Below are 23,788 nucleotides of genomic sequence, written 5' to 3' on the forward strand. Positions count from 1 at the left end.
TTATAAGAGTTGTATGTTAAAAAATTGTATGAAATTTGTTTCACGCTCCTTAAAATGTCAAACGCTGTGGTAAATATACTTACATCTAATTATTTAAAAATATTTTCCACTTAGTTCAATATCCAAAGAAAAACGGCCAAAACGGGTACCACGACTACCACGTTTGTATGAAGAAGCGGCCGTCCCCTTTTCTCTTAAGGGGCCCATTGATTACCAGTCCGCCGGACGATGTCGGCCTGTCAGTGGTTCGAAACTGTACATTTTTTGTTCTAACTGACAGGCTGATATCGTCCGGCGGACTGATAATCAGTGGGCCCCTTTAAAGTTCGAATACGCCTCCCAATACCCGAACTCGGCACGTAAGCACGAGTCAGCACGTGCTGACGCTGGCTGTCTAATTGTAACTATGTTACTGTTATTATGACACGTGCCTGGAGGTTGGGGGTTGTTTCACCTGTTCAAGCGTCGTGAGTTGTCGCATAGCTACACTTACAGGGCTACTGGCGTTCTAATATGCTTACCTCGGTGAGACGGGTGCCATTTGGTTTGACGTTTAAAAAGTACGAGGACCAGTGAAACTTACTAAAAGCAGGGGTGCGAAACTCCTCCTCTATCTAATACGTACGATCAATATACTCTATGGGTACGATCAAAGATAGATATAACTCCGTAATAGATGGATACAGTCTAAGGAAAAAACGTGCCTCGAAAATCACGAAAATTTGATTCTCGATCAGAAACATGGAAAATTCTACAATTTGGATACTGTTCGCCTGTTCGTTATTTATTTTTTATTTATTATAAACTGATCGGCGATTGGCCCTAGTCACACCTAATGAAAAGTGAAGACAGGGCTTAAGATGGAGCTCACCGGTTCAGTAACAGCCTATTCACTCTTGTTTTAAAGAGACCGAGGTCATATTGATCAGGGAATACAGATGGTGGGAGCGCATTCCATTCCTTAGCCGTCCGTACCAATAAGGAGGAGGTAAAACGTTTCGTCCGAGCAAAGAGGATATAATAAGATAGAGCGGTACTGTCATAGTAAATTTTGTAACCACTGTAAATTCACTGCCATCTATCGACATACTTTAAAACTAAAAATAAAGATTTATAAAAATACGTTAAACTGTATTTAAATATGGATAAAGATTTTTTTATTTGCATTAATTATTTTTATATAATTTTGACCCATGTTCTTTCACTGATATGCGTTAAAATTATAAATAACAAACGAAACCGTCAACGCCCTCTATACGAGAGTAGGCCAAAACTAGTGGCGCCATCTGATCGAGAATCAAATTTTCGTGATTTTCGAGGCACGTTTTTTCCTTAGACTGTATCCATCTATTACGGAGTTATATCTATCTTTGGTCCGAGTTTCAAATTTAAAGTTTCCAAGTCCTCAGAAAACACAATTCTGCTCGGGCGCTAATAAAGTATTTCCAAGTCAAATATTGAACAAGTGATCTAGGTCCTTGTAGTTATTATTGTCATGGGTATTTTATAAAATTAGGTTTGGAGAGACTGTAAAGATTCTCATTTCTTGAGAACGTGCGAATTATGTAAAATGATTCTTCGTCACTGAAACTTTCATGTCTTAACAGCATATTATTTAGTTGTTGCATGTTTCGATAATAGGCAATATTTTTATGCTATAGGGTTGGTAAATAGGGTCTTTGTTCGGCCCGATAGTTAAAAAAACGAGTAAAGATTCCTATAATAAAAAAACTGGCCAAGTGCGAGTCGGACTCGCTTTCCAAGGGTTCCTTACATTACACATGCAAATTTTAACAATGTATTTTTTTATGAGAAACGTCTTTCGTCGTCGTCGTGAGTGAAATGTCTTTAAAAACCCGTAGGGGTCGGATAAAAAACTAAGTAATTAAGTCCGACTCACGCTTGACTGCGCATTTCTAATAGGTTTTCCTGTCATCTATAGATTTTTGTGTATTTTTTTCAAAATTTTGATATAGAAATCTATTTAGCAGTTTGAAGAGTATAAGCTCTTTTCCAAAATTATGTAAGGCATTTTGGCATTTAATGGATTTTTTGGCATATAGCGTAGGTGGTTATTAAAATTGTTCATTTAATAGTTATTAGCATGTAAATGTACCTAATGTAATCCATTACAGACTATCAGTCCGCCGGATGATATCGGCCTGTCTGTTAGAACAAAAAATTGACAGTTCCGAACAACTGACAGGCCGATATCGTCTGACGGACTGATAGTCAGTAGGCCCCTTTACAGCCATCATAAAAAGAACGTAAATAGCTGTAAATAACCAAATTTTCCCTATTTCCCTATCTGCACTTTTGACGTAGTTTTTACGTTCAAATAATATAAGTACCTATAATTTATCATTGTAACATAGTGGTCACACTTGTAACTAAACAAGTACAAGAAGCTGTACGCCTGAAAATTGCTTTTTCTCAAAAATGGACGTCAAAGTCGACGTTGCCGGTTAAAAAGTAGGTCGCGAAGTGCGTAGTTTATGGTCAGTCAAAAAATTAAAACGTTAAAAACATTGCAGTCTCGATTTCAGGACTACAATGTTGCATACAAATTCCATTATTTGTCGAGTTCCAAACTTTTTAAAAGTTGAAGTGGCCATATCAAATGAAGGCATAGGTCCATTAAACAGCCAAACAGATGATCTAGTGGGAGATCTTAGGTCCACCACCTTGCATTTTTGAGACAAAGCAAACCGCTTGGAACAGGTGTTCCTGGGGGTGATCTGAGCTGATTTAGCCCGGTTGCCACGAGGTTCCCCCCAGTAGGTGGGCAGGGGAGGGGGGGGGAAAGTGGCTCCGGCGCGCCTCACTCTAAGCTTTATATCTGCATACATCTAGCAAATATATCAAGTTTGGTGTCTTTTTCGTATAATTCGAGGATGAAGAATTCATTTCTGTGACTAAATTTTCACTCACCCATACAAAAAATACGAGAAAATCAAATTTCAAAAATTTTCTTTACACTTTTTTTTTCGAAAATCCTCTACAAAATTAAAACTATGGCGATTTGCTCTAGAAAAAAAATACCTATGAATAGCCCAGTTATCCTTCTATATAAAATAGTAAACTTGTCAAACATTTTTCTTTTATAACTCTGTTAAAAAAAATGTTTTGTGTCGCACGGCGTACCCGCGTTGTAAGAGCGGTATGCAGCTTTTAGGATTTTTAAGTATGTTTAGATGATTTTTGATGAGTTTTTATTCTTCTGTTCGTAGACTACATTAATAAATTACTTCTGGACGTGATATATATACAAATATATAAATAAAGACTTTGGGAAAACTTTACTATTAACTAGCTTTTGCCCGCGACTTCGTGTGCGTGGAGTTAGTATTTGGGTAGCTTATTTTTTATCCAATATGCTTTTTATCGATTTCCCATACAAACTTCCACCTCCCTTTTCACCCCCTTAAAGGATAATTTCTGATATAAAAACCACCTTGTGTCCTTCCCCGGGACTCAAACTATCTCTATATCAAATTTCAACTAAATCGGTCCAGCGGTTTAAGCCTGAAGAGGTAACAGACAGACAGACAGACACACTTTCGCATATATAATACTAGCTTTTGCCCGCGACTTTTATCCAATCTCCTTTTTATTGATTCCCCATATAAACTTCCACCCCCCTTTTCACCCCCTTAAGGGGTGAATTCTGAGATAAAAACTATCCTATGACCTTCCCCGAGACTCAAACTATCTCTACACTGAATTTCAAGTAAATCGGTTCAGCGGTTTAAGCGTGAAGAGGTAACAAACAGACAGAAAGACACACTTTCGCATTTAAAATATTAGTATGGATTAGTATGGGTGTGATAAAATTAACATAGTTAGATGTTTGACAAAAAATGCGGGTTGAAATAAGATATATATTGTTCGCAATTGCCACTACATGCACATAAATATGTCAGTGCATTTTAGTTTTTTTTAACGCAGTTGCACCTCCCTGCGCATTTTGTTTTGCAGCGGCAACGAATAAGCTCTAAACAAGCAGCAGCCGCCGCAGGTAGGCTTGTCCATATGGGCTCCCAATGTTCCAACCTGTTGCTGAGCGGCTATAATATGTCCCCAAACATAGCCTCCTTGGTAAACTGCACGGAGAATAATGTTTACGTAGCGCATCTTCCGTTGGAGGCAGATTCTCTAACTGGAGATTTCTTCGGCACTCATTTACACTCGTACTTGTACCTGATCTGAAATCAATAACAAAATGCATAGTGTTAAAATAAGTCTAGGGTTGCAACCTCGTAATTGAAATCTGTTCAGACTTAATATTGTAAGACTTACATGTCATATAAGACAATAACAATTTTTCCAATATTGGCAACGCCTGCTCAATATTGCCTTGTTTGCCAAATTTAAATCCCTTCGTTACAGCAGGATATGCGCTCCAAGCTTGAAATACGCTTTTTGTCGCCTTTCCACACAAAAAAGAAATAGTGTCGCAACCTGAAAAGGCGTGGAAGAATGGCAAGACTTCTGTCCTTTCTGGTCCTGTGAAATAAATTATACATCTATGCGTTACAAATAAAATCATATATTTAAAGGAAGTTTGCAGCACGTGACCAGTTGCCCTCGTACAGGAAGCAGACACGCGCATGATGGTCCATTATGTGGCTGATGCTGTAGCCCCAGGTCACACAAAAATTATGCTACGCACAGTGGATACTGATTTTGTTGTTCTCGCAGTTGCATGTATATCACAATTGCCGGAGCTCCAGGAGTTATGGGTACATATTGGCACAGGAAAGAATGACCAGTTCCTCTCGTGCCATGCTATTGCATCTTCATTAGGTAACTTTTGTAGTTCCTCCATTAATTGTAAATAAAATAAATATGTCACCGCAGTACGAGACAGGTCATCTGGGCAATTGGTCACGTGCTGCAAACTTTCTTTAAACATATGATTTTATTTGTAACGCATAGATATATAATTTATTTCACAGGACCAGAAAGTACAGTAGTCTTAGCATTCTTCCACGCCTTTTCAGGTTGCGACACTGTTTCTTTTTTGTGTGGAAAGGTGAAAAAAAGCGTATTTCAAGCTTGGAGGGCATATCCTGCTGGACCTGCTGTAACAGAGGGATTTAAATACGACAAACAAGGCAATACTGAGCAGGCGTTGCCAAATTTGCAAATATTGGAAAAATTTGTTATGGTCTTGTATCACAAGTAAGAGTCTTACATTTTTAAGTCTGGACAGATTTGAATTACGAGGTGTGAATTGATCCCTAGACAGTATTTTAACACTATGCATTTTGTTACTGATTTCAGATCAGGTAAATGAGTGTCGAAGAGTACTTTATACAATAAGAAATCTCCAGTTAGAGCAGGGTTTCTTAAAGTGGGGTCCACGGACCCCTTAGGGGTTCGTAGCATGTTTATCAGGGGTCCGCAGTAAGTCAAATACCTACTGTAAACATACTTATTAGGAAATTTTGTAATAAACTTGACGAAACCTAAGTGTAATGAAACTTATAAAAATAAATTTTAAAATATAAATAAGGGTTTTTATTATTTTTCTAAAATATATTTTAACCGGGGTCCGTGGAATTGTTTAAATTGTGAAAATGGTCCGTGATAGCAAAAAGTTTAAGAAACCCTGAGTTAGAGAATCTGCCTCCAACAGAAGATGCCCTACGTAAACATATTCTCCGTGCAGTTTACCAAGGAGGAGTTTGGGGAGTAGGTTTGGGGACAGATTATATCCTCTTAGCAACAGCTACCATGCCCTGCTGACTGGGGCTGGTCCAAACAAAATGGTTATTGGGAGCCCATATGGACAAGCCGACCTGCGGCGGCTGCTGCTTGTTTGGAGATTATTCGTTGCCGCTGCAAAACAAATGAGCAAGGAGGTGCAACTGCGTTAAAAAAACTAAAATGTACGGACCTATGTGCATGTAGTGGCAATTGCGAACAATAGATATCTAATTTTAACCCGCATTTTTGTCAAACATCTAACTATGCTAATTTTATCACATTTATAATAACTACTGGCAAATTTATAAAATGTAGGCGCGAAGGGATATCGTCCCATATAAAATTTGAATTTCGCGCCTTTTTCTGCTGACATGATTTGCTTGACCAACTATATATCACATCCAGAAGTAATTTATTAATGTAATCTACAACCAGAAGAATAACAACTTGTTAGAAATCATCTAAACATACTTAAAAATCCTAAAAGCTGCATACCGCTCTTACAACGCGGGTACGCCGTGCGACACAAAACATTTTTTTTAACAGAGTTATAAAAGAAAAATGTTTAACAAGTTTACTATTTTATATAGAAGGATAACTGGGCTATTTACAGGTATTTTTTTTCTAGAGCAAATCGCCATAGTTTTAATTTTGTAGAGGATTTTCGAAAAAAAAAGTGTAAAGAAAATTTTTGAATTTTCAATTTCTCGTATTTTTTGTATGGGTGAGTGAAAATTTAATCACAGAAATGAATTCTTCATCCTCGAATTATACGAAAAAGACACCAAACTTGATATATTTGCTAGATATATGCAGATATAAAGCTTAAGAGTGGGGCGCGCCGGAGGCACTTTCCCCCCCCTCCCCTGCCCACCTGCTGGGGGGAACCTCGTGGCAACCGGGCTAAATCAGCTCAGATCACCCCCAGGAACACCTGTTCCAAGCGGTTTGCTTTGTCTCAAAAATGCAAGGTCCCCTTAGAAAACGGGATCTAAGATCTCTAGCTAATCAGTACTTATTATTATAATGTTGGTACCGCGACTATTTAGGTGTCTCAAATAGGTTGGCGTACTTTCAGCAGAAAAATACACTTCTATTTTTAATAAAAAAAAAACGGCGGCAAAGCAAATCTTTTTACTTTTTTCTGTGAAAATATATACATAAGAACGTTGCTTCTGTAAAATATTTCTATTATATTTGTATTTATTGCGCCATTTAAAAAAAAAACACTATATATGACTCGGCTGGAAGGCTACTTGCTGGCTTCGGATTCAATTAAACGGACTCCCAAGGTCGTCCGTTTAAAACGAATCCTCAGCCAGCAAGTAGCTACTTCCGAGCCTCGACAATAATGTACTATAAAACTATCGATAAGAGTTAATAGAAAACAAATAGGTTTAAAAAGTAATCAGGCCGTCTGGCCGCCGGGAATACCCTGATGTGGGTGGGTTAATACGTGTAGGTACCTAGTCAGTCTTATAAATAGAGAAGACTGTACAGAGTGATATATTTTATAGCAAAAATACATTGAATCGCGAAATATAAATTATTGTGATGTTGACGAAATATAATTTGCACCGATTTGACATACGAGTTGTTTGAGAGATCGTTGCAAAACATTGAACTATTATTACTAATGTACAGAACCGGCACAGAGCACCAGTATTTTGCGCCATGAGTTGCTACCGTTTTGGCATCAAACCATAGAAGCGGAGCGTGACTATCGCGACCTAAACGCGTAAGCGCCATGAATTTTACGGCGCTTACGACGTTTTGGTCGCGTGGTACAGGTTGTGATTGCAACAATTTCATTGTTTGGTATGTCGTCTCTATAGTAATAATAACGCAATGTTGCAAAAATATGCTTCGTTAACCGTTAACCATAGAGTACCATAACAAACAGTAGATCCATGAAATAAAGGTGACATTCGGATGACGATAACTCCTGCAGCAGCATTACTGTTGCGGCATTATTGCTGCAGCGTTGAGGCGGGCGACGTTAGGTGTAGCGGCGGTAGTAGTTCCAGAGGTTCTGTTGAACAAATGGAATGATTTGGGGCCTATCGCGAACAGAAAATTAAAATTCTACCTATCTATCGCTCTTGCATATATACATTACAATTGACAACATCATCTTCCTCGCGTTGTCCCGGCTTTTTGCCAATCCACTTGGCAACTAATCGCAATTGGCGTAGACACTAGTTTTTACGAAAGCCTGCCATCCGACCAAAATGACAAGTTTCAATAAACGAAGATATTTCATAAGGGTAAGGTACTGTCTGGGGCCCGTTTCTCAATAGCTCGTAACTTGTAATACAAGTGGAAGTCCCTTTTAAACAAAGGCTGTCAAATTGTGACATCCGCTTGTATTACAAGTTACAAGCTTTTGAGAAACGGGCCCCTGGTAGTTTTGACAAAACACAAAAAAAAAATTATTCTCTCTTGGGTTCAGCAATCTAAAAACAAAATGGCTGGAACAAGCCGTAAGATGTCCAAGATTGACGCTGCCTTTCACAAGTGTCGTAAGCACACGCTGTCGTAAACAGAGTTTTTGTTACATTACAGATCTACGAACGAATGAAATAGACTACGCAAGAAAATAGTAAAAAAATATATATCGCTATTTCAGACTAAAAGCGATCCATATTTTGTTAGTAACATTTTAGCCTTAATATTAATTATGTTAGTAACTTATATCCAGGGCCGGATCTAGGGTAGAGCGAGTGGAGCGGCCGCTCTAGGCGCCGGATGGCAAGGGGGGCGCCAAAATGGCAAATGAGAAAAAAAATAGTTTTAAAAGACGCGAGTGTGACGCGGGCCAAAAATATGGTTCGTTTTGCTTTTGGGTAAAAAGCTTCAACGAAGGGCGCCAAAACCCGATTTCGCTCTACCCTGATCAAGGACTCGGGCCGGCACATATCTACTTAGACTTAGACCTACCAATGACTACTTCTGTCCAGTACCTAATGAGCGGGCAGTCGAGGTCGAGACGCCAGTATGCTGTTAGTGCTGCCGCGCACACGTCGTAGTAATGAGGCCACTCTCTTCCGTCTAATGGCATAGAAGTCGTCCAAAAGATGCAATGGAAATTAATAAGTTTTTAGTCAAAAAAAATATTGATAGTACAAGCTTTATCGCTGACTGTACTTTTCCTTCAATAACTGGGCAACAAAATCTCATCTACACAATATTTCTTAAAAACCCAAACATAATTATTTTGCGTTGTTTTATCACAGAGTTCTGTTCATCAAACTCGATGATCGCATAATATTGCATTTTCACACAAATTATACATGTCGTATGTGTAGTTTCAGCTCAATCGAATAATGGGAAGTGGGTCTTATTTAGCTTGCAAGCTTTGATTTTAACATAGCATAATTATATACATATATAGTAAGTTAAATAAAACCTTGTAAAAATGATGTATTCAGGCATATAAATTATTTAGAGCTTTTTACATCGTATATTTCATCTTTAGGTAAGAGGATTCGATTTTTAGGGTTCCGTACCCAAAGGGTAAAAACGGGACCCTATTACTAAGACTCCGCTGTCCGTCTGTCTGTCACCAGGCTATATCTCATGAACCGTGATAGTTTGACAGTTGATATTTTCACAGATGATGTATTTCTGTTGCCGCTATAACAACAAATACTAAAAAGTACGGAACCCTCGGTGCGCGAGTCCGACTCGCACTTGGCTGGTTTTTAAATAAGCCTAGGAATAGTATTTTGAGCCCTAAACTAGGTTATGTTATTTTATGACACGGTTATAGATATGATTTATTAGCTGTCAACAATAACATTTTCATTGAATAAATATTACTAAAGCTTTACTGAGAGCAGATTGTTTTGTATGTTTTGTTTAATTTATCCAAGTGAGTAACTATTAATAACTTAAACTAGGTATTTACGAATTTAATAAATAATATTTTCATCTATTACACATTACTTGCGGTATCTATTTCGAATATATCTTTGGTCAAATATAAAAAAACAACTTTGTCAGCGAAGAATAGGCCAAGTTTCTGGCTTCTTTACTATTTATGATGGTCATTGTATACAGGAGGCAAGTTTTTCGATTTATATCTCAGTAAAATAGCACTGAGTTTGTGTACCTACGTTTTACCGTTATCTAAAAAAAGGTTTGCTGTATGTTTTGTTGAAACGAATTCATTTTAAATTTTAATATTTATACCTTCGAATATGATTTACAAAGCTGCTAATGATGGAAAAAATATATGAAATACTTCTGGAATGAATAAAAAACGTCATGTTTAGGGTTCCGTACCCAAAGGGTAAAAACGGGACCTTATTACTTAGACTCCACTATCCGTCTGTCCGTCACCAGGATGTATCTCATGAACCGTGATAGTTCGACAGTTGAAATTTTTACAGATAATGTATTTCTGCTGCCGCTATAACAACAAATACTAAAAAGTACGGAACCGTCGGTGGGCGAGTCCGACTCGCACTTGGCCGGTTTTTTGTTACATGTGTTCCAGGCCGTGCTCCTGCCTAAGACCACAGAGCGAGAAGAAGGATTAAGTACCCTTACTTGTCTTCTCACCTGCAGACATCTCTAACCAAGGGCCTGACACTCCTTGATAGAGAAAGATAGTCTTATTGCGATTCCTATAAGAGGAAAGAGAAAATAGTGCCATGCTTTGTCCTTATCAGCGACCGGGTGGCATCATAGGTAGGAGGCGAGGGCGAATACCGAAATTTATAAGAGCGAAAGAGAAAAAATCCGATGCTACCCAAATTTTATATGAATATTCTTTCTCTTACCCCGGTCGCTCGGTGTCGCGTCTATAACTACTTGTATATACTAGCGGTAAAGCCTAGCGATTAGTGAATGTATACATTTGTCTCGTGTATACTTATCTATCGCACGGAACTAGTGCGACTTTCCCGCCCGAGTGACCCTTACAAAAAACACTTTTAAATAAATTTATATGGAAGATGAAAAATCGACCCAAACAGGTAGGACACATTTTTACCTTTTCTGAAACTCCTAATACACACAAAGAAGCTTGGCCTTGGCCTTTGGCTTTGGCCTTGCAAAGAGGTCTTTAGCTCTCAACGTATAATGACGCACTACTCACAATACTTGTGCGATCTATTGCTATATGTAAGACACAATATATCTCAATTTGCTACAGTTAACTTTCCAGGCAAACTGCTTCGAGCTACAGGGCGTCTGAGAACAGTTCCCCGTCGCATGGCACTTTCAAGGAAGAACCCTCGAGTCATTGGCCCAACTTACTATACGAACAACAAAATGAGCAGTGTGACGAAGCATTTAAGCGCAAATTGAGAAACCGTTTGTTGGATAACCCTCTGTACTCTCTAAGTGATTTCATGGAATTGAATTTGTAATGATATATGTAATTTTATTTATGATTCAAATGATTTATTGTATTTTAAAAATGGCATTTACTTCTTTTGTGATATTTTATTTTGTTTGACATTTAATGATGATTCTAAATTGCTAAGATTGACATCTATTTTTGACATGTTTTTGTTTATATATACTTAAGGGGCCCACTGACTATCAGTCCGCCGGACGATATCGGCCTGTCAGTTGTTCGGAACTGTCAAATTTTTGTTCTAACTGACAAGCCGATATCGTCCGGCGGACTGATAGTCAGTGGGCTCCTTTTTACCTCCTCCTTATTGGGAGAAAAAATTATTTTAATTTATTTTGTATTTTTTAGTATGTAATGTTTGACGATCATGATAAGAAGATATGCATAATTTTGACATTGATGCAAATTTATAGTGTAATTTTTATCCTGAAATAAATAAATCTAAATCTAAATCTACAGGTACCATAAGAAAAAGCCACGTACACTAGAAGGTTTATGAGCTTTGAAAGTATTTTTCCAGAAGGACCGAAAGAATAAATGTCCATGATCTCTGTTGAGCCCATAGGGCCCTGAAGGCTTAGTATATAGCACGCAAAGGTCCACCGTAAACAACGCAACTGCGCAAAAAAATACCTATAGTACAGGATACGATGACGGAATTAATGACGTCGTCTGTTATTTTGGCAAAGAGTGAAAACAGAACCGAATCATTAAAAATATCTAATACATTTTATCTCTAATGCATGTATGCTTTTCATTATATTTATATTGTTTCGTTTGGGCCGGCTACAGTCCGGGGTGGCACCATAGCCTAAATAGTTTAATTTAGTGGTTAAGATTGACAAAGCCTGTTGCGGATTACATCATTTGTAAGTAGATGACGAAGCCTGTTGCTGATTTGCTTTTGTGTCCACTTGACGAAGCCTGCGTTGCCGATCACGATCTATGCATGGACTTTCTATTTACTGTCTTATTTATTGTGACGTGAAAATCTGCCTTACATTCAACATAAATAAATATAAATATAATCAAATCAATCAATCAATCATTATTATATTACCTTTTGCATCCGACCATTAGGTTTCATAAGGTATAGGTAATTAAACAGTAGAGTTAGACCAAGATAAGTCTGCAGTGATTTTGATAGCCCACTGTGGAAGTGTTATTTTAAACGTTAAATGAAATTGTGACGTGTAAATAACACTGGCACATTCTGTGCTATCAAAATCATTGCAAAGTTATCTTGGTCTAACTCTACTTGTTTAATGGTTTAAATAGCTGATATGAGTATGCAATACAATTAACGTCAAAACGTGACGACCATTAAAGTCAGTAATAAATAATGCACGATATTAAACGTTGTGTGATAATTATATTATTAGTATATAGGTGAACTTAGGTTCAATACGTTGTGGACCGTTTTCTCTAGTCCGGTAGGAACACCTTTCTGGCTCGGAGATAAGGTTCAATTTAGTATGGCAAAAATAAGTGACAGCTCGCTCCACCTTAGGTATGCCTTCATGGGTTGTACATATTTTAATAAGATACTCCTTTGATAAATTTTTAAAATTTCAAACTCGAATTTATTGCGGTAGTAAAAATCTCATGCGGATCTCAGACTATTTGCTTGAACTTGGTAGCCGTAATTCGCGAACGGAATTCAGGGTAAGAAACTAGTTTAGACATTTTTATCTTATCTGTACTGAAAGAAAACATTGTTTTTGGAATTTAAGTTCTTTTATAGGGAAATTGAAATGGACTGTTTACCTAAATACTTAGTATTGGCAAAGATAGATATAACTCCGTAATAGATGGATACAGTCTAAGGAAAAAACGTTTCGTTTGTTATTTAACAATTTTAATGCATATCAGTGAAAGAACGTGGGTCAAAATAATATAAAAATAATCAATGCAAATATTGCAAGTAAAAAAAAACATTTATCCATATATAAATACATTTTTTGATATTTTTATTTTTAGTTTTAATCGTGTGTCGATAGATGGCAGTGAATTTACTGTGGTTACAAAATTTACTATGACAGTACCGCTCTATCTTATTATATCCTCTTTGGTATTGGGTACTGGACAGTGAACAGCGATAGATAATACTTATTTTCAGTGTTACGTAAGGCAAAGGCAATCATGTCATACGGTTTTATTTTACTACACTATCGATCAAATACATTTTTATGTGCCTATTACCTAAATAAAAAATAATTTGAAAAATATATACCCGAAATATATGTCATACATTAAATATGAGCGCCATCTCTGTCAGCGGTACATTCAATTCCAAGTAATGGCTTCTTTCCTAAACATCGATATAAAAACTATACATATAGACGGTGTTTCCTATAACAGGAGCAATAAATTAAACTGGAGGTTGTACGCCTTAAACTGACCAACATTTGTTCAGCAACTTTTTAAAATTATAAAATATTTAGATTATACCTTTTTCATACTAATTAAATATTATTTTCAATGTACGCTGCCATCTGGGTGTTTGACGTTGCTTGTCACCCTTTAAATATAACAAATTTTGCAATACATTGCGTCTTAGAATAAACTTTAAAGTGTAATGAAAATCAAAACACAAGTTTTTTTTAAATGTTGCTAGACAAATGTTGGTCAGTTTGAGGAGTACAGCCTACAGATTAATTTATTGCTCCTGTTACAGGAAACATCTAGTATGTAAACAGTTCTTCCAGAACCCTATAACGATGACAACAAACATCCCGACTGATTGCAGCGTGCCGTGCTGAGGCAAATTTGTCTTTAATATGATATGATATTGTTTTTTGATCTTCCTACTACACAAGAATTTATATGTGAACAGCTCTTCCAGAACCCTATAACGACGACAACAAACATCCCGATCCCGACTGATTGCAGCGTGCCGTGCTGAGGCAAATTTGTCTTTAATCCGATTAACGGGCCGGTGTAAACATCGCTGGTGTAAGCTTCGTTACGGCTTGACTGGACTACGCGCTGTTTGATTAGAGTACGTCCAATCAACTACATAGCTAGGTTTCGGATTCACAACTCATTTAAATTGGAAGAGTTACCCGTACAACTGCGGGCGAAAAATGGACATTCAGCGTTCCATCAATATTTCAGGTTCGTCAACAGTGAGCTATCTAGTCCAATTATTGCTGCTATTGATTTTTAACTCAATATTCTAGGTTTCTGGAAGTGTTATTTTATTAATCATTATTAATTGACAACTAGACTAATGTCAGAATACGAGACATTTGACATTTTACTATACACCATGCACCAGACCTATTTTATACACTTAAAACATTACCTTTTAAGTGCAATAAAAGGGGTTAAACTGGACGGTATGCATATTTTACTTAACAAAAAATATGTAACAAAACAAAAAAAGTGTGGCAAACTATTACACGCTACCCTCAATTTCTGATCCGGTTCGAAGGACCAGAGGGGAGAGAGCGTATGCTCATGCTCATCAGAGGAATCATACTGTGATGCTCGCTTTGCAATTGAGAAATTTGGGCTTATTACTAATTATCGAAGATACAGTTATAACACAATTGTATGTGTAAATACTAATGGCATATTTATGGATAAAAGATTTGTTATATTTTGAAATAAAAATTTCTACTCTACATACTTTTGTGTGTGGGCTTATTTAAAAAGTACTCTAAATATTCAATCAGTAAAAAGCACAGGGCCAATCGTATATTATGCACATATTCTAAAACTGAAAACACGCCTAACGATAATTTTTATTGTATTTTCTTATCTACAAACGGCCCAAAACCTTATCTGCAGCTTTGCCAACATTAGGTACATAGCAACAAGCAATTACAGAAAGGTCACGTTTCCATCTAATTTCGCTTGTGTAACGACTCTCGCGCATTCGCGCGCATCTGCCTTTCTATAACGGTAATAATAATTGATATATTCAACATAAAAATACAAGCATCGGTGGTTCAGTGGTAGAATGCTCGCCTGCCACGCGGGCGGCCCGGGTTCGATTCCCGGCCGATGCAATTTTTTTACATAGCAAATTTATATATATAATAATTATGAAATAGTATTTTATACAATCGTGATATAATAGAGAGTTTTTCAGTCGAGTACCGTGTTTAAGCAACGAAGCTTGCTGAGTTGCTTAAGTTAAGGTACGAGATTGAAAAGCTTGATTATATCACTATTGTATACAATACTTTTTCTACGAGACAAAAAAATAATACTTTCAACTAGTAGAATCATATACTTAGGTAAACAATACAAAGGTTCACAGCTAAGATACGCGAGCTGCCGCAGCCCGCGATACCTTCATACTCGTGCGCGCCCCGGCCGCGGCCGCCGGGCCCGGCGCCCCCGGCGGGTTGATCAACGACACCTCGTAACTCATGAGGCCCTGATACCTGCTCCGCGCTAAATTCAATTTTAAGACAGTTTTTGTCTCGATTTTGGCCACCGTAGCCTATGGAGACTAACAAGCAACGCTAAGTGGTTTTCGTAGGGTATGGATGTTGCTATATGAAGGGTGTCACATGCGCGTTTCTGACTTATGAAGAAATTGTTTCTACTACAACATAAAATAAAATGTTTTTGTTGGCCAACCAATCACAAAGCAGATGCATTGAATCGAGTCTCCACGAAATGTATGAAGTTCTATTTTCAAAATTTTTATAATTGACTAAACCGTATCGATAAAATTTTTATGCTCGAGTCGGAAGTGCCATAGACTATCCAACGTTGAAAAGAGTAAGGTTGTAGTGTTGCATGTGAAGTTGTAATACACAGATTATACTCGACGAGTAGAAAAAGAATTATTCATTAGTTTATTATTATCTTTCCATTGATATCGATAGATATCGCTAATAATTACCAAATTATTAATTAGATAGGTATGGAGGCATGTAATGTCTAATTAACAAATGCTAGGTATTTTTTAGGGTACCGTACCCAAAGGGACCCTATTACGAAGATTCCACTGTCCGTCTGTCTGTCCGTGTTTCTGTCTGTCACCAGGCTGTGTCTCATGAACCGTGAGAGCTAGACAGTTGAAAATTTCACAAAAAAGTACGAAACCCTCGGTGGGCGAGTCAGACCTCGAACTTGTCCGGTTTTTTTCTGGTAGGCACTCCTACGAAGCTACGGTTTTGTACGACAAAGCAATTTTTTTGACATGAAATAAAATCTATTTCCGCGTAGGTGAGCGATAAATGAAACGAAATATTCCCGTCGTCGTGGCCCGACCGCCGTCACGCACGTGTCCCCGACCCCGACGACGGGATGGGACGGGACGGGGGCGGGACGGTGCCGGTGACGTGTCACGTCGTCGTCGTCGCGACGGTGTGTCGTGCGTCGTGGAGTCGTGGTGGCCGTGGTCGTGGTCATGGTGGTAGTGGACATATTATAAAAAATATATGTTAAATGCTACGCATTACGCAGCCCCGCAGTGTCAGGGAGTCGGCCGTGGAACCGCCGGAGCTTGACACCCTTCGGCCAAGGATAGGTGAAGGATAAAGAAGCTGAAAGGGTACCTAACGGGTGGAATTGGCAGATATTGTGAAAACTGGCCCATTCAATGGTAAACTCGCATGTACCTATGTACTTCGGGTCTTGTTTTCCATAAAGTTTTAAGTCATAATGTATAGTTTGTCCGGATTTTCGTTAGTCATAATTTGGTTTTTCTCAGAAATACGTAACTTTTCAGGATTGCCATAAAACAAACCTAACCTAACCTATCTATAGGATAAGCTTACGAAAATCCTGAAAAGTTAACGTTTTCAGAGTTATGACTAATGATAAACAAGACAATCATTACATTATGACTTTCAATAATTATGTCAGACAAAGGGACCCCATGTACTTCTTGGTAAAGATAAATTCAAACATTCAAACATATTTTATAATGCTATCTAACGCGGATTTGCCGTGGATTGGACGGAATTACCCATTTCTACTCCGTTCTATATCCGTGTTCGCCGTTATTAGTCCGGCTGCTATTTGTCCGATGGAGCGCGGGACTGTTTGGCGACATTTCATTGCCGACATTCAATGCCGATCGCTCAAGTTTTGGGCAGATTCACGTGCGCTGCTGTTTATCACAGATCTAGAATAACTTTCCCTAAGTACTAAACATTAATGAGACAATTTTCCCTAAGTAAAAATATATATATTAATGCTACTTACGGCAAAAGTGACTATAGAAAATTTTAATAAGCACACTAAGTTTACACGAAAATATACATAACGCAAACGCGAACGCACGTCACGCTAATATCGAATGAAATTAACACTAGGGGTTAGGGGTTCTGTCTGTAGTGTAGGGGTTTAACTAAAACTTTTATTAAATATGAACATATTTCTACAGTAATAGCTGTAACATAATCTTGATATCAAGTAATACCATAGAGTGCACCATAAAGACGGATATTTCGCAAAGTAGAGGTGAATACACCATCCAAGTAAGATTAAATTAGTTTTAGCGAAGCCAGTTATCATTCTCATTTATATTCTTTCGTGTTATAAGACTTCTAGCTAAGTAAGTAAGATATTTACATAAATTATGGGACCGAAAGACGACAAGTCAATGTTAAAAGGACGTATAATTAAACATACTAAGGTTAAAAGTCACTCGAATGTCGCTGTCATACGATCAAAGTTACGCTCTCATTTTTAAAACGATATTCTGAAATAACATTGACATGAACATTAAAGTAGCTAAACTGTGGAATGAACTGTCGCCTGCGGTATTTCCGGACCGATATGACCTTCAAACCTTCGAAGAAAAGAGCGTACTCCCATCTTAAAGGCCGGCAACGCACTTACAACCCCTCTAGTGTTGCGGGTGTCCATTGGCGGCGGTAATCGCTTACCATCAGGTGATCCGTCTGCTCGTTTGCCTCCTATTTCATAAAAAAAAAAGTAACATATAACAGGTAGTGTTGTGACAGAGGAGAGTTGTGACATTGTTGATTTTTTTGGAACCTATTAACTGTTAGCGAGCTCACAACAGTGCGCGTTTGTTAGCTAGTAATTTGAACTAACAAACGCGCGCTATTGCAAGCTCGTTATTAGTTAATGGATTCCAAAAACTCGACTATGTCACAACTCTCCTCTGTCACAACTCACCTCGGTCTCCCCTAATAGATTTCGTTTCTAGAAATTCTACTACAGTCAGCATCAAAAGCAGCGGATATACGCGCCAAAGGTATGATCGAATATTGCGAAAACACTGATTCCATAGACATATATATTTACTTCGTAAAGACCGGCCTTACGAGCACTACAAATGGGCCCGATACATTGGAGTCAAAATCGCGCGCTCAGTCATGTGGCGAATTGCGCTGTGGAAAGGCATCACCATTGGTGTAAACAAAGTATAAGCGTATTCATTCAATGGGGTTAGCCGGTCGACATAATAATAATAACAAGCATGTTTAACATTTAATTCTGTTTGTCACTGATCCATAAAGTTAACGTTTCTCGAACCAGGCGATCCCGACGGCATTAATGTTAATACTGAATGAAATGCAAACATTTGCTCATATCGTTATTCAAAGATGGCGACCTCGAACTGTTTCCATGGTCTCTGGGGGATTAAGCCCGGTTCACATTTGTCTGTCGTGTCGTGTTGCGTGTGTCGTGACGCATATCGGTTTCATACATTTAATATGATTGCGTACACATTTGTCTGACGCGCACATCGTAATTTTTTTAAGAGGGTGCTTTTTCAACATTTGTATGGCAATTTTTTTATTTTTGGAAAATCAGATTTATAATCATCGTTTTAGGAAGGGTTTTTAACAACAAAAAAATTTACAGTACGAGGCACCATTCTACATTTTATAGTTATCCAGATATATGGACGTTTAAATACCGACATTTGTATGGCGCTTTTGACATGTAAATGGCATTTTTTCGACATTCTACGACAGTTTCAAAATTGTTATCGCACTATTTATTATTTTTTGGCACTTGTAAGACCCTGACGACATTTGTATGGCACCTTTCCGACATTTGTATGGCACTGTGTCGACATTTGTATGCCACATTCGACATTTCTATGATAAAGTAGCCGTACAAATGTTGCCATACTTGCCATACAAATGTCGACAAAAATGTTTTTTTGCTATCTTTCGTACATTATGAACCCGATTCACGTAGTTAACAAAATTGTAGGCGCGAAGGGTTGTCCCATAGAAAATTTGAATTTTACTCCTTTTTCTTCTGAAAAAGTGGGATTGCCAGAGTATAACTTTGACCATAGAGTAACTTATACTAGAGCGGTACTGCTCAAATGCTTTTTTTATTTGCATTAATTATTTTTATGATTTTGACCCATGTTCTTTCACTGACATGCGTTAAAATTGTTTAATAACAAATGAAACCGTCAACGCCATCTATACGACAGTAGGCCAAAGCTAGTAGCGCCCTCTGATCGAGTACCAAATTTTCTTGATTTTCGAGGCACGTTTTTTCCTTAGACTGTATCCATCTATTACGGAGTTATATCTATTTTTGCTTCGACCTTCTTCACTTCAATAAACTAAATGCTTAACGCAAACTTCGTAATCCGAAGTGACTGTTTACTGTATCTCCGTCTCTATCAGTTTTCATTATTGAAATGACAGTGATGGAGAATTCGAGATACGGAAACTGAATTTCGAAGTTCGCGATAGAGATAAATCTCTATCCATTGGTCACTTTTTTCTTTCATTTTATAGGTATTGTTCAGTTAACAAGTTAATACCTAGCTAACTTCAATGTGCTATCTTTTTAATTTTCTTGTACAAGGTCGGCTCGGTTTCAAGCTAGGTTACAAGGGGCGACTGAAAAAGCTAGCTCGGAAATTGCATCGTCTTTTATTAGGTTAGGTCAGGTAGATGGGTGGAATGTGTGGTATTTCGTAGACGCGGCGGTGCATACGAGTATAGCTAGGCATAAACACAGCATTATGGAACTGACATAATGTTTCACCACACAAGCCCGTAAACGTAAAGGCTCTCATTATTCTTCAAAAACTGACGAGAAAGTAGCATTTTATTCACTAGAATGGCAAAGTAATGCAAATTTAGAGCTGTTTTCCTATGTTGGCCAGTCGAATTGACTTTTGAATGATAGAAACTCCAAGTTTGCAATCTTTCGCTTGCTCACTTGCTCAGGTATCGATATTAAAAAGAGGAGTTAAACAACACCTTTGTCTTCTTGTAAAACAAATACTATTGTTAGTACCACATTATTGTTTAATCCATGTTGTATGGTACGGTCAAGAAAGTTAATTTCTGTACCATTTCGCACCTTGTCACAGTACAAAAGGTAACAAAAGTATTATTATATGAGGTCCCTGCCGACTTTCATATTGATTGTCACTGTGACAAGGTACGAAATGGTACTGAAACTATATTCTTTAATTCTATGATTGCTGGTGACCTGCGATAAAACAATGGAAACAGTTTCAGTTATAAATTAAGCACCGATCCTTAATAAAGGCTCGATGTGTAATCAAATCAGTGACCCTATTACTCATAATTACATACCTTCCCAGGGATAAATATTTGTTTGTACCTATTCATATTGTATAGGTTGGCAGGTGATTAGTACGTTAGTGGTTCGTTATTTCTAGGTACTTAAGTAAGCACCAATTTGTAGGTGTATAACGTAACTTATACATAATAATTAGAGTATAATCTGCGCAAAACCGGGTTAGTTTACCTTTGAAGGTACCGGAAGAGCGAGCGGCTCTCAAAAAGAAGCTCCCTGGTGCCAGTGTGGATGAGGTGTTCACTCTGGTGTCAAGAAAAAAGAAGGCGCGCTCGGCGCCTTATAGGACTCAGTGTGGTACCGCCGAACCGGCTAATGACTTGCGGATTGCTACACCGAGTAAGGCGCTGTATGTGTAGCGCCCCCATTACACCGCCACGGCTGCTGGAGTGGTGGAGTATGTACACCAGAAGACCGGATACACGCTGAGGGTGAGGGTTTCAGCTTCGATCGCGTCACTACGTGAACTTCATTGAGGCGCTATGCGACGTAAGCGCCATTCAATATTAATTGGCCTAATAATAGCGTAAGCGCCAACCGCCATAAGGTACCTTTACCCGTGGGACGTCACATATCTTTGCTATTTCATTTCATATCTAGTGAATTTCTAATTCATTTCACAAATCGCGCCGTTAGTTCTCTACTGAAACGGTTTATATTCGAATGCATAAATTGTATACTAAGATTACTAAGTAATGTAAGACATCGCTACGGACTACAGAATTATTCCCATAGACATGGGTATCATAAAGCGTTCCACATAACCCAGGTAGCATTTATACGTCATTATGATGTCAGCGACGTCTTTATGACGTCTTTATTACGTCATTATGACGTCGCTGACGTCACTGCTACCTGGGAAATTGTTTGATTTGCTACAAACATTGTAGGGAAGGTCACCTCTTAGGATTGTTTTAACAAGGATTAAGGTAGCTGTTAATAACGTAGGTACATCTATCTAAGAAAACAATAAAATGTACGGCTGTTCTCTTGTTCTCGAAAACACTTTCGGACATAAATAAAATTTTAGTTATTTACGCCATCTACGCTAAGAGCGAATAATAAATAAATGGAAAGGTTGAATATAGCGCCATCTACGAAGTCTTTACGGAAACAAGTTACACCATGTAAAAGAAAGATGAGAGCGTAAGTTGTTTTCTTGAAAGTTCTGAATATAGCCGCTAGATGGCAAACAAAGCTACAGAAAAAAATATAATAATCCTTCATTCAATAATTATTCTGAGCGTTTTAGGGCTGGTACAGTACAGACGGACGCAGTCGGCGTGCAGTTCCCAAACAATTTGCAGTCGAGTGTCAGTCCGTATGTATCGGATTTATACAGTCGTAATTAACAATATGTAATGAAATTAATACGATATTGTGTAACTTAATACATTATTGTTTCGTGAAAGCAAAGAGCTACACTTACACCCTTTCTGTAATTAATGTATAGTTTATCAAAGGACTGTCTCATTTCAAGACGGATAGCATCATACTATCTTTGTCTTACACTAGTACTAGCACCCAAAAGAAAAGGATGAGTATAGAAGAGTTTGACCAACTAAAATTATGTAATAGTTGGTAATGGTCATTTAGTTCACTGTTTCATCACAAGGTGGCAGTTAAATCCAAACAACGGTCCCCGCCGTTGTTGACTTGCGTGTAACGAAACGTAATGGGATATGGGATTTTTGTTATAAGTTTGGCAAGGCACTGTCTCATTTCGGGCGTAGACGCAGAGAGTCATACTGTCTTTGTCTTGCACTGGTGCTTGCGCCCAGAAGAAGGGAATGAGTGTAGTTTTTTTGGTTCTTATTTACTGACTTATCAAATTGACTTTTGTATTGCTTTCGTAGACCAAGACAAGTTTGCAACGATTTTGATAGCACACGCAGTGCAAGTGTTATTTAATACGTATAATTTCATAGAGGTTTGACGTTTAAAATAACACAAAATACAACGTGATACTGCGTGATAGTGATAGTGAGTGATATTATGTCTCAAAAAACTCGTATCCATGCTAAAATTTTAAAAAGCTTGTCTGGCTTTGGCAATGTCAAGTCAAGTGTCAAAATAACTTCGCGATGCCAAATATTGTTGTTTTACATTGTTATTAGCTTTATTTCCGCTAAATGCGTTGAGATGAAGCTTTTCGCGATCCGCGACTTAAAAAAGGGACCGCTAAGTGGCGAAATATATTTTCGCGAGTGCTAGCAATGCGCGTAATCTTCAGAGCTTTAGAATGTCAAATTTGTTTTTAGTGTTTTGTGTTAATTTTTTGGCGAAATCTCATCTAAAATAAGCTTTTGTGAATCTGAAAAAAGTGCTGTGTTGTTTAAGTGATGTGTGATATCGCTGCATGGTGTTAAATTAGAGAAAATAGCGTTAGAAAGTGAAGTGAGTAAGGTTAGTTTTTGTTCCCGCTTTTCCCCTGTTTTGGGGTCCAATCCTCAGTTCCTGTCGGCGGCTCGGTGAGTTTTAGACCGTAAGTTATCTACTGAAGGGCATCCAAACTCCATGTATAACCAAATACTACAATAAAAGCTTCTTTTATCATAACAAGCTTGGTTACTTTTAGGTTTTGGTTGTTCGTAGAGTCAAGGCAAAAAAAATCGGTGAACGTGTTAGTTTTTGTGCATTATTCTTTTACGATTTTTTATTTTTGACCAAGTTTATTCTGAATCAATAGCATGTTTTTCATTTAAAAGGTTTAAAAACTCTTTTAGAAGACTGTTTAATGCAGTCATTTCTTTTATCTTTTGTTTTTTTTCATATGTCATTTCAGTACATCATGGTCCTATGATCTCTATGTTAATGATAAAAGTGAATTTTTGCTCTCTTGGTAAATCTTAACTAGTATTAATTTTATTTTAAGTTTAGAATAAGTTCTTGTCAAAAGATATGACCGAGAGTTGATAGTAATTAGCACATTTCAGTACCAGAAACAAATACAGTGAATGTTGAACAAGACTTTGAATTCATCCTCGGCATAGGATATTCCCGAAGAAGCTCCTATGTATACAAGAAATATTAAAATCTTGTACATTGTGGATAATGTGTCTGTCACATTTTAGGGTTCTGTACGAAAAGGGTAAAAACGGGACCCTATTACTAAGACTCCACTGTCCGTTTGTCTGTCTGTCCGTCCGTCTGTCTGTCCGTCCGTCTGTCTGTTTGTCA

General features: G+C 37.8%; 1 non-coding gene across 1 annotated transcript; it reads left to right on the forward strand.

The window, feature by feature from the left end:
* Positions 1-15,025: 15,025 nt before the first annotated feature.
* On the forward strand, positions 15,026-15,096 carry Trnag-gcc (transfer RNA glycine (anticodon GCC)). Its single transcript has one exon. It is a non-coding gene; the product is annotated as a tRNA-Gly (tRNA).
* Positions 15,097-23,788: the final 8,692 nt, after the last annotated feature.

This window comes from Cydia strobilella, chromosome 2 (assembly GCF_947568885.1).
Source record: "Cydia strobilella chromosome 2, ilCydStro3.1, whole genome shotgun sequence".
In the NCBI taxonomy this organism is placed as follows: Eukaryota; Metazoa; Arthropoda; class Insecta; order Lepidoptera; family Tortricidae; genus Cydia; species Cydia strobilella.